The 13,561-nt window shown below is 37.0% G+C and overlaps 1 protein-coding gene across 3 annotated transcripts in view; it reads left to right on the forward strand.

Moving 5' to 3' along the window:
* Nucleotides 1–13,561, forward strand: part of LOC134211414 (17S U2 SnRNP complex component HTATSF1) — a 310,332-nt gene that overhangs the window by 37,869 nt on the left and 258,902 nt on the right. The window lies entirely within an intron of this gene.

The raw sequence follows: 13,561 nt of genomic DNA on the forward strand, positions 1-13,561 counted from the left end.
CCTACAAACAGTCGAAATAGATGCATCCAAGTTGAGTTCGGCTCGAATTTGAGAACAGCTCATCGTGGAATTTGATGCTTTGCTCACGACATGACTCTCTTCTCTAGAAGACAATTTCTTTTTTCGTCCTGAACTCTTTTTTTTTACCATACGACGTGGGGTTTTTCAGGAAATTCAGGACCACACAGTGACTTCGTCCAATTTCTCTGGCAATTTTTCTGATTCCCCATCCAGTCTTTCTGAAAGCCAGAATTTGTCCCTGTTCTTTCTCACTCAATCCATTCTGCCTTCCCATTTTGAACAGAACTGTTAGATAGTATAAAAAATAATGGTTAATTAACACAAAACGCAATCACGGTGTTACCTTACCAAGTGGTTTTATCTTTTTGAAAAGATAAATTTACTGTTTTCCCTATTTCTACGACGCGAATAAACAAACACATCCCTTTTCAGTGGTTTGTGTGTGTTTGTGTTAATATTCATCGGTTGTCATCAACAGATTAGGGTGGTTCCATTCAAGTCGCAAAAAAACATGAAAATCAAGGGTGGTCTTATCATTCTGAAAAGCACTGTATAAACCCGTCGGAAACGACAATGAACATTTCTGCTGAAGTAATGAAGAAAATCCATCCAGCCGTTTTCGACTTATGCGGATACGAACACAGACCATTTCATTTTTATATATATAGATGTATTTTCAAGTAGAGAAAAAGAAATGCACAAAAGATGGACGATTTGAACAGCCTGATTTTTTTTTGACTTTCCAGACCATTCCTAGAAAAATTACAGGCATGAAAATATGATGATTCCAAAATATAGAAAGTATCATTGCTTACAGATATATATTTCCAGTTTTTCATTTTCTTTTTTTAACTCTAGCATGTCCTTTCAGTAGTCATGAACACTTTTAAAACCCATGGAATTCCTGAATTTTCAAAATAATTCTTTGCAAAAGGGAAAAAGAAATGTTAAAATAACTGGAACGATACATAAACAAAATCCCCCAAAAACTATCGAGAGAACAATCGTAAATTTCTTATGGATTAGGATGATTGTTTTTGATAAGGATTGTTTATATTCAGCAGAAAGTTTTATGGGATCGTTAAAGACATTGAATAAGAAACTTTTGAATAAACTCCACAAATATTGCGTGAAGATTGTGTAAAAATCATTAACGTGAAATTGTAAATTGAAATAAATTCTGCCAACACCTGAACTATGATATAATAAATATTTTTTAGACTTTCTAACCCTAAAAACATCTCCAATAAGCTTTTACAGGCACTTTGAGATATTTCTAATTTACTTTAAAATCTAATATAAACTACAATTCTGTAGTGCATATTTTGTACTTATATGCAAACCCAATTTTTTCTTTGGAACATTCCCGCATAATAAAAAACAACATGTTATATGGTCAGAATCATTATTACGATGTAAGATATAGCTTCACAGTTTACGTTGCGGTTATCGAATACTTTTCGATCGATTCAACCCTCGATTCAACCATAACTGCTCGACATCATCACTAAGGGCCTGTCTCATTTGGAGAATTAAACTGAAATTAAACTTAAAAGTGACATTTCAATAATTATCGAATAACCCTGCTCGCAGAGCATGATTACTTTTGACAGATATCGAATCATTTTGCATCGATGTCTTATTGGAATTGCTGGGTAGCACCAGTTACTTTTATGACCGGGTTATTTGCTAAATTTTCGAACTGTCACTTTTAAGTTTAATTCTCCAAATGAGACAGACCCTAAATGTCAACATATAACATGCTGTCTCTAAAATGTTCAGTTGTCAACAGTAAAGGATACTGTTGTCGACCGCACGGGAAAATATCCATGTACAGTTTGTAATTATGCGGGTTAGAACTGTGAACAAAGTGTTCAAAAAAGCAATAAATTTTCAATTCTGGGTTTTGTGATTTTTTCCTGACCTCAATGAAATTCCATAACTTTCCCTGACATCACAAATCCAAATTAAAATTTTCTCGAAATATATGCAGAATCGGGAAGCAGACCTCACCCACATGCTATGATAAAAGATTTCGTTTTTGCTCATTTGTAATTAGAGTGTACAGGTTTATTTTCGCACAACTGTGTGTGAAATGATTTAAAATCAGGGATTGAATCCTAAAGAGAAGGAACAAGTCTCTCACTTATCATCTCTGTATACATATACGATATGTAGCATACCGCGAGAAACTTTTTTCGCAAGCTGTCATGATAGAGAACTGATTCGGGATGTTATACCCCATGATACATTTCTTTTAGAAAGCTCCAAATGTGGGGAGCACTGGCTCTGATGATGCATTTCAACTTGTTCTACACAGCTGTGCAGTAACCAACACGAATGGAGCGAAAACAAAGCGAAAATCACCATTTTTCTGTAGGGGCTGCCTATCCGATTCTGTTTTTTCGCACTTGTATACAAGTTGGATAAATTTGTTATCATGGCTTGTTATGATTCGGAACAGTTTTTGCCTCTCTTTTATCGTTGTTCGTTATCTATTGAGAGCGATTTTTGCAAACCCTGTTTAAAATACATCTTCACCACAGGTAGGAGAAGAGGCCCCAAAACGAATTTATCATAGAGTATATATCCTCGCGATTCATTGCGTTATAGTTTGCAAGAACGTCTCCCACAATGCGTATTACATATTATGTATTATAATTTGTGGGTATATAGAACGATGATAAATGAGAGATTATTATGTTTTCCTAGATTTAATTCTTGATTTATATGTTACTTATCTAACTCTAAGTAATACAAGTTCTGTAACTTTGTAAGCAAGACAACGAAATTAGAACGACCTACGTGGAAAATATTTTAGATTTATTCAGCTGATTTGTTTTTCCAGTACTTGGAGTTCTCGAACTAGAATACGTATAATTATAATTGCGCAATGCTTTGAAAGAAAAAAACCCATTTTAATTCACTGAGTAGTGATATTGCCTTTCTCGCATTTAGTCAAGACACCAACCTTATATGAGGCTTATATGGTTCGATGTACCATTTTCTTCATAACTTTTAAACGCAAAGGTCGATCGTTATCAAATTCAATAGTGATCAACAAGGCTTTGTCCCCCGTCGAATAAAACTTGTTGCGAGAAAATCGGTTAAGGATTACTATACGAAAAGTTGTCTAATGTTTTTCTTAGCTTTTGTGCACACACATACACACACACATACACACATACATACACACGGACAGACAGACATGTGCTCAGTTCGTCGAGCTGAGTCAATTGGTATATAACACTATGGGTCTCCGAGGCTTCTATAAAAAGTTCGTTTTCGGAGTGAAATGATAGCTTTTCGGTGCAACTTCGTTGTACGAGAAAGGCAAAAAATACATTGGACCAAACTCTGCGTCTTGGTGATTGATCCGATGCTGGAATTCGTAAACTAAATTTTCTCCACATTTTTCTTAAAATTAAGCTAGGTTTCAATACTTCCTGCTTCGCTTGATCAATAATTGAATTTCATTTTTTTTATGTTACCCTGAATAGCATTCGGCTTTATTCAATTTTTTTTATTTAACTATTTATTTATTTATTTAGCAACAACTGCCAACAGGTGAAACATACGCACCCCAATGACATACTATACGGCATACATAAAAAATAGAATGCTCTAAATCTAACACAAAATACTCTTAAATCTATTCTTATTAGTTATACGAGGAACATGAAAATCAAACACTTCGTAACACCTATTAAACACGCGACACATGCCTTTGATTGGCTCATTGATTCCGTAGTTAGTTCTAGAAGCACGAATGTACAAGAATGAGTGTGAGCGAAGATTACGATTTCGTATGTTTACTTCGATCTTTTCTAGCAGATCTGGACAATCAATGTGGCCTTGAAGCAAATCTCCAATAAAACAGGCTTTTGCAACATTACGTCTAGCATTAAGTGTTTCCAAGTTTATAAGCATGCAACGGTTCTCATATCTTGGTAAATTATAGGAATCTTGCCAATTGAGAAATCGGAGAGCAAAGCGGATGAACTTGCGCTGAATTGATTCGATTCGTTGAGTATCATTTTGATAATATGATGCCCAGACTGGTGAAGAATATTCTAATATAGGACGGACTAATGAACAGTACAATGCTTTTAAGCAATAAACATCTCTAATTTTTTTAGCAAAGCGAAAGATAAACCCTAATTGTGATGAGGCTTTAGACACAACATACGATATATGATGTTTAAAAGTCAATTTGCAGTCTAACATAATGCCTAAATCTTTTACAGTCGTTTCACATTAGATGCTACTATTATATAAAAACCCAGATTAATCCACCTAGCGTTGATGGTGCCTTTCTCGCATTTAGTTGAGACACCAACCTTATATGGAGTATATATGGTCCGATGTACCATTTTCTTCATAACTTTCAAACGCAATGACCGATCGTTATAAAATTCAATAGTGATCAACAAGGCCTGTCGAATGAAACTTGTAGCGAGAAAATCGATTAAGGATTACTATACGAAAAGCTGTCTAATGTTTTTTTTATAGCTTTTGTGCACACACACACACATACACACACACACACACATACACACGGACAGACAGACATGTGCTTAGCTCGTCGAGCTGAGTCGATTGGTATATAATACTATGGGTCTCAGAGGCTTCTATAAAAAGTTCGTTTTCGGAGTGAAATGATAGCCTTTCGGTACAACTTAGTTGTACGAGAAAGGCAAAAATATATGTTTATTGTTTATTTATTTTTGGCTGTGATACATCGTAAATCAGAAAAGGGGATCAAGTCTCCCCAGTCTCCCCTACATGGTGAAAAATATCATTGCACTAGACGATTATTATAACTGTAGTTTTATCTATTATCAATAAAATATTAGAAACTTAGGCGACTTATTTTGTTTTGACCAATTTAACGCGAAGAAAGATAAAAAATTAAAAGATGATTCTAATGGTTTTTGCTCTGGCACATTGTTCATCTCTTCCATAATACGTCGTATTAATCTAGCCTTTAAAATTGACCTTCGAACGATTCATAAAAACCTCCCAATGAAACTCCACGCAGAGAGTCAGACTTTATCCGTTACTGGAACGTGGGAAGCAATCGTCTGCTCTAAGGTGTTTATAACCCGCCGCGATGGCAAACAAATGTGGCACAAGGTTAAATCCTTCGTCGGCAGTAGCGTATAACCTAGATTTTTATTTGAATTACCATTTCTGTTTTCTAGCTAGCCATTGGCCATCGAACGAATTACCCTCGAACCTTAACCTTGTGGGGTGAACTGTTAATGCGAGCGTGACGTGTTGATTAGCCCCAACATTACAAAAACGCTGTTGGTCCTGCAGATTTTTTTTTCTGACGTCGCTAATGTTGTTGACATTGAATGAAATCACAAAAATAACGTGAAAGTGCTATAGAACGGTAGCACCCACTTTTAACGTTAAGTTGTCTGAATTGATGTTGCTGGTGGATGACGAAGCCACTGCACATAATAATTATTCCCTACTGGCACGTATTTATGGCATTAAGAACGTTTGATATGTATGTAATGAAAGTAAATTCTGTATTGTAAATGCACTACGTGATCTTTCAATTTATGCACTTTTCGAAATGCTACCTGCAAGGTAAATTGATTGATGTAAATAAGATCTGATAATAACAAAATTATTGTACGATTGTACTATAGAAGAAAGAGAAGGAGTAAATGTACCAGTCATAACTACGACTAGCATAGGCTCACCAGATCATTTTTTTAAGGGCGACATTTGGTTCTACGGATGGGTAAAAAGGAGGACATATATGGCAAAGTATGTAGGGGAGACCGGGGCTGGTTGGCCGAAGGGGCAGGTTGACCGAGTGGCTTATGTGAAAACGTTTTGAGGCGCATTTAAGGCTCATTATAATAATTTGGGTGGAGTATTAGATCGCGCATGTACGGATGTAATTTCAGGCATTTTAGTGTTTCCGTTTGCTTAGGATAACGTTTTTTGCTATTTTGGTGCAAGTGAGTAAGTTTATGTTAAGGTAATGTCATATTTGTAATAGAATCAATATTCATCAGATTTCTAAAAACGTGGTACGCTAAAGAGGGTATTAAAAATCCTACAAAACGGTATACAGCAACAGTTCGCTAACTGGGCGCCTTTTAACTGGACTGTTTTTTAACTGGGCGTTCGCTAACTGGGCCAAAGCCCAGTTAAAAAGCAGTTATCAGTCAAAAAACAACAACAAAGACTCGGTGACGAGGGGATTCTGAATGGTATATTCTTTAAGCTTCATGTAAAACACGATCACAACAATGCATCGCGAATTCCCTCGTCAGCCCAGTTAAAAAGCGGCGTTCGGTAACTGGGCTGGTGTTTTAGCCCAGTTAGCGAACGGTTGCTGTACATGTGTCTAGGATAACCTCACTTTTATGTTTGCAAATTGTGTTTTCAGACCTGGTAGCGAGTCACTTTTTTCGGGTCAGTCAATAAAAAGGCTCTTTTTTCGACCTCAAGTCACTAAAGTCCCTTTTTCTCGGAAAAAGTCACTTTTTTCAACTATTTTAAAACTATCGACTTGGTTTCATCAAAAACATCGTAGCGGAATGAAAAAAAAAATTTAAAATTTGAAGCCTTATCCGTCGAAGCTGCTTTATTCATGACGGACATGAAATTACGGATTCAGAAAAAATGAACACTTATTACTATTTGACTCGAAAGCTGTTCGCAACTTCTTAGCGACCCACTCTGAATCTCGGTGTGATTATAGACTAACGCAAAATGAACTCCCCCAAGAAATTATGACGTTTGAGCGGGTCGCATAATGAACGCAAAATGAACTTTTGTTCGAGAAGACGACCCGCTCAAATGTCAAAATCCATCGGGTGAGTGAATTTAATGAACCGCTGCACAGGTCTATTGGCCCTGACGAAAGCGAGGAAACAAAATGGGGGCCGGCTGATGCTTTTTCATTTCACCCAGCAAGGGATATAGGGCATCAATTTTAAAATGCTTATTAAAGTGTTGAAACACACTTTATCCTAAAATCGTTCATTTTTTTGGGTTACAAATTTAATTTACTTTTAAATAGGTAACACGAAAGTTGAATTATTTTGATTAAAAAAACATGTGTAGATAAGGAGCCTAATATGTAGTTTTTCAAAACTCTAACCCTACGTATTTAAAAGTTTTCAACATATCACTGTTAATAACATTTTAAAATATACTTCCTATACTTCACCATGTTGAAAAACAGTTATTTCACGCACACGTCCGTCGCCGCTAGATGGCAACAACGCGGCTGCGTCAAAGCGAATTAGATTTTTAACAGCGATCGATTAGAGGGGTTTTATGTCACAGTGATGCAATTGGGTATATAGTGATGCAAGCAGGATTGACACAGGAGATTGAGATTCTAAATATATTCCCAAGGCTTATAGCATATGTACCCTGCTTATTTTAAAACCTTTTTCAAAAACTAATAAACTCTACACCTTATCAATTGAACTGTTGAGTGTTGAGTATTCTGATTTTTTTTTAAATAAGATTCTGATATTTTCATCTTGATCCTACACTCTAAATCCTACTATCTAAAATTATGCATTCCCTGTTGTGTCAGGGAAATGATTAGTGAGCGTTCTAATTTTATAACATATATTTTGAAACATGAGATTTTTTTAAAGACAGAATGGAAATAATTGAATCACTGCTTGATACTGCAAAGGACTTTGGAAGTGGAACATTTTTCACGTAAGGGATCCCTCATAGATAGATTTTTCTGCTCCGAAAAAAAAAACTTAAAACATTTCCAAAATCTATTCTGATGATAATTTAGACATTCGAGACTGGATAAACTTTGGATATTCCATCGAGAAAAGTTGGAATTTTTTTAAGATTCTTACTATTTTAAGTTTGATTGAGGTTGGTAGCTCGAACTTCTTGTTTAGGCTTTTCGGAATTCCGAACAAATTCTTTAGGTTTCGAGACGATTCTTGGGTTTCAGATTTATGAATTTTGTGAGTCAAATTAAATCTATGTCGAAAAATTATTTAAATAAATTTTCTATTATAAAAAAGCCATTTTCACACTCAAGCGAAGATTTTCCGTTTTGGAAGTTCGAACCCATATTAAACATTATTGCACCTCATTTTGTATGACTCGCCTCAAATTGTGTTTTCCAGTGGTGAAGGTGAAAGTGGCGAAAATACAAAAATAATAAAAAGATTAAAATAAAACAAACTCATCAGATTTTATTTGTCATAAGACGAACTATTCCATTTAGTTCCATCACTTTGTAAATATTGATCAGTGTCCCATACTTGACTCGACTTGAGAGACCAAAGACGCCATTACCGTCATTACTGTTGAGGTCGAAATACGTCTACTTGAAAAAAATGGAATGTAATGGAATTAAATAATCCATTAGAAGTGAGAAATTCCACTAAATAAGCACACAATTTTCTTTTCATTGGATCTGGTGAATAATGTTTTGGCAATTCATATTTTTTGTTGAATTCATTGCGCCTTTAAAGTGGTATTTTCGGCTAAAATATAGTAGAGGGAAAAATAATTTTAAAAAAATTGAAAATTATTAGAATCGGCCTTATTAACTTCATATAAAAGTCAATTTTTGTCACTGCAAATGAAATTCAAAGTCACTATTTGGTCACTTTTTCTGCAGCTGAAAGTCAATATTTGGTCTCTTTTTTCGCCAATGTTGGTCACTAAAGTCATTATTTTGAGCGGTATTGACCGCAACCAGCCCTGTGTTTTTCTCGAAAACATCTCGTGGGGTAGGTTGGCCGACTTTTGTGTGGTCTGTTTGACCGAGTTGAAAACTTAGTAAATACCAATCGACACAATTTTTTACCGATTCCCCAATAAAAGCAGCATTGAAAAAAGAGAAAATGCTCGAGAAAATTATATCAAATGTAAGTATACTCTGGCAGAGCAAATAAAAGTAATAATAAAGTAAAAGTAAAAGTATAATTTTTCATAACGGAATATCGTAATAAATCCCGTCCACACACCTACCTACCTGGATACCTGGTTGGCTACAGCGTCGATACAGCTATGCCTGGCGTATTGTAGAGCTCCATAATCGTCGGTCTTAAGCGTTGCTCCAGTTTCTCCGAATGTTCAGGGTCCCCAGGTCCGATTCCACCGCGTGCAGCCAGCGGCCCCTATCTGGCTCTCTGTTGAATATTGTTTTCGCAATTCTTTTTTCTGACATTCGCACTAAGTGACCAGCCCACTGAAGTCTGCCGTATTTTATACGACTCACAATATTTTCTTCTTTGTATACTTGATACAGCTAATGATTCATGCGTCTGCGAAACACAACATTTTCTAGTTTCCCTCCGAGTATTGTACGCAGCACTTTTCGCTCGAAAACCCCGAAAATTCTCTGGTCCGCCTCTTTAAATGTCCATAAAGGGCCACTGGTAGAATCAGAGTTTTGTATAGAGTAAATTTCGTTTCCGTCTGCATGTTGCGGAACCTAAGCTGGTTACGTAATCCGTAAAAGGCCTTTTTCGCAGCAGCAATAGAGTAGAGTGGGGCAAGAGTGCGCGTGGGATAAAAGTACGTTTTCGATTTTTTGAAGTAATAAAAATAGATAAACTAGCAGCACTGCATCAGTTTGACAGGTATTCCGGCCAACTATTATCATGTGTAATTGTGAACGATTTGAATAAACAACAAGGAAGATATGGAGTTTTTTGGTCACTTGCTAAAAATAATTGTGTTTTCGCAACTAGTATTTCATTACCATATATACGTTCAATCAGGTGAACATTATACCATTTCGATAACCTACTGTATAGAGTACTTTATGGTGCAGAACACCAATCCGGTTGGTTTTCCAAGAAGTCAGAACCATTACTTGAATTAATTTTGGGACAGTGGGGTAAAAGTATGCAGGAACGGGTGGGGCAAGAGTACGCATGTGAATCTTCAAGTATCTCCGACCGAATTAAGACTACTTCCAAAGCATAAATATCCACAACTCAGAAAAAGGGACAAAAATCGAAAATTATCACAAGTTTTGAGGATAAGTTGAAGTAATTCGGTGTTAGAAAAGACTTAGCGAACCAAGCACTGAAGCGAAATAATGAAATTTTATTAGGACTCGTTGTACACCTAAACATAGTACGAAAACACAATTTAATCTCAATGATAATTTCAATTAATCAAAAGAAACATCTATAAAACACGCAACGCTTAGCTGGGAGGGGTTGCGAGATGTATGACGATCCATATAATTTTTAGTAGATTCACACAAAAAGTGTAAGATAGGAGGGAGGTGTGTGGCATTGGACAGGCCTATTATCATGAACAGGCCTAGCATGCATGTGTCAAATGACAGATCCTATCAGTCATCGTTAGTATACACATTCGCGGGCAGTTGATCCCACATTCCTCGCGAGTGCAGCAGTGCAAACATGATGGGTGACAAATATGCGCGATGTCGAATTGCACATTTGGCGATCCTGCCAGGAGTGCATAAACATATTTCGCATAAAGTCACCCATCATGTTTATAGAAAAGTGTGAAAAAAAACAATTTCGGACGCAGCCGAAAAAAGTAAAGGCAGCGGAGCTTTTTGCATTGGTAAGAAGAGTGACGATTATGTTTTAGTTTTTTGTAAACACTCCAATGTCTACTATGTCAAACCGAGTTATTTCTGCGGAAAGGGGAACGCAAAAAGATATGCTTGTTTGCCAGTCTCTTTCAATTTGTTAAGAGAAGTAGTTTCTTAGATACGATCTCGCCGATTTGATTTGATTCTTAATGGACTAATCAAGTGTGTGATTGGCGATAAACTTAAATACACCAATAAGAACTTCAGAGTTTTATTTTCAAAACAAGTTCATTTTGAAACTAAATGTTATAATGTTTAAATGTTTTTTTTATTACAATAGTTTGAATTATCAAGAACACGTATTCGTACAGTTCTTTGAATGTGCAATGGATTGGAAAGTGTTATAGAAATTTTTTAATTTGTTGATGGCTAGTGTTGGCTACGAGGTTGGCTAAGTTTCGAAAGATCGTGGTACTCTTTGAATGTTTTTCAACTATCCTTTGGAAAAATTTAAGGTGCAATTTGTGATGAGACTTGCGAAGAGAAAATGTAATGTCATCTGCATTCAGCCAAACGCTACCACGAACTATCAGATGTATCTAGCATCTTGAATACAATATTTTGAATTACCTTAGATTTTTGAAGATTTCTCCTCTGAAGAGTATTCGAACATAGCCGTGATGCCTGATATGATATAGTTATGAATGTGTTTTACTCCGATATGAAGACCATTGTTAAACATAAAAACACTTTCGCGAATTGGGAACACTTATACCGCTATGAAAGGTCGGTCAACTGTAATAAGAAGAAGAATAAAAGACAAAAGTATGAAAAGGAAGAATCGTTTTCGCATGCGTTGTCTCGGGGAGCCACAGAGTTCAATAAAGAGAGCTTGATTGGTATAGCTGAAGATGAATCACAGTGTTGCGCGGTGAATGTTTGCATTCAAGTGTTTCTTCCTCTGCGTTGGTGGGACGCCCGCAAGAAGAACGGTGTTATTGTGGATCGGAATGATCACAATTCTGCGTGGTGGGACGCCCGCATTCAAGTGTTTCTTCCTCTGCGTTGGTGGGACGCCCGCAAGAAGAATGGTGTTATTGTGGATCAGAATGATCACAATTCTGCGTGGTGGGACGCCCGCATTCAAGTGTTTCTTCCTCTGCGTTGGTGGGACGCCCGCAAGAAGAACGGTGTTATTGTGGATCGGAATGATCACAATTCTGCGTGGTGGGACGCCCGCATTCAAAAGTTTCTTCCTCTGCGTTGGTGGGACGCCCGCAAGAAGTACGGTGTTATTGTTGATCGGAGTGATCACAGTTCAGCCAAGCAAGAGTCTCTTGCTTAGCGATGGTCGATGACCTACAAGTAGTTTTGTGTTGTGGATCCGAAATGTCACAGGTACACAAGAGGATTGATTTAACTGATATTAGATATTCTGCCATGATTTGGAGCTGTTCATCGACCTTTTTTTTAGTTACGGTATCTGGTTTTTGTTGCTGGTTGTTTCACAAATGTGAATGCACAGCAGAAGTAGTGGTAGTGATTTGAAGTACACGTGAAATGTTACTTCACGAGTTGTGAGTACAATTGCGAGTCGAGACGACCACTGCATGGGAGTTCCTTGAGAGTGGTTTCCCATATTTATGTGAGCCATCATTCAAGTCTTCTTCTTCTTCTTCTTCGTTGGCATTACATCCCCCACTGGGACATTGCCGCCTCGCAGCTTAGTGTTCCATTAAGCACTTCCACAGTTATTAACTACGAGGTTTCTAAGCCAAGTTACCATTTCTGCATTCGTATATCATGAGGCTAACACGATGATACTTGTATGCCCAGGGAAGTCGAGACAATTTCCAATCCGAAAATTGCCTAGACCGGCACCGGGAATCGAACCCAGCCACCCTCAGCATGGTCTTGCTTTGTAGCCGCGCGTCTTACCGCACGGCTAAGGAGGGCCCCTATTCATTCAAGTGTGTTCCTCGATTATGAAATGAGATGCACGCAATACAATGGAGTGCCGGGAATGATTGTCTGCTGCAAGATGCTTTTGTATCATGATGAGAGCGTAACCGGATGATACATAATATGTCGTAGGTGTTATTTTTTTTTATGCAGAAGAAAAGGGCTAACGCATTTTTTTTTTTTGGAGAAGAGGGAAGATGTGTGGCATTGGACAGGCCTATTATCATGAACAGGCCTAGCATGCATGTGTCAAATGACAGATCCTATCAGTCATCGTTAGTATACACATTCGCGGGCAGTTGATCCCACATTCCTCGCGAGTGCAGCAGTGCAAACATGATGGGTGACAAATATGCGCGATGTCGAATTGCACAGGAGGGGTGATGAAATAGCTAAATTTTACGTTACGCGATTGGTGGACTTTCTTTAAGGAAAGTTCCTTTGTTTACACCACGCGAAACTTGATATATTTTTAACTCTTTTTTTAGTTTTTTTTGTGTATAAAAAACATGGTTTTTCGTATGAAAATGTACATTTCTAGGACCCCCTTCCCCTTGAACAGTTACGTAATCCTTAAACATTCCCTAATATATCTTCAATGAACATCAATTAAATGTTATTCACGTATATTTATGTTAATATATACTTAAAGCACATGATTGGATAAATGCGTACTCTTACCCCACCTGATGCGCACTTTTACCCCACCGGTGGGGTAAGAGTGCGTTTTTCACTTGTCTTGCAATAAAGGTTCTACTAAAACAAAAGATATTTTAGTTACTAGATAAAGATTGTCGCTGTCGTCGCTGTCCGGAACATCTTTTGCTGGCGAGGATAGGGGAGCTAAATGTCAAAGAAGGAAAATCCATACGATTTGACAGCTATGTACCACACATGTTTCGGACATTAGAACAAAGGGAACCGAAGCGACAATCTTTATCTAGTAACTAAAATATCTTTTACTAAAACGAATCTCAATAATTTCAATATTTTTTCCGCTGGGTAACATATAGGAAAAGTATACGAATCATCGAC

Source organism: Armigeres subalbatus, chromosome 2 (genome assembly GCF_024139115.2).
Source record: "Armigeres subalbatus isolate Guangzhou_Male chromosome 2, GZ_Asu_2, whole genome shotgun sequence".
NCBI classification, from domain to species: Eukaryota; Metazoa; Arthropoda; class Insecta; order Diptera; family Culicidae; genus Armigeres; species Armigeres subalbatus.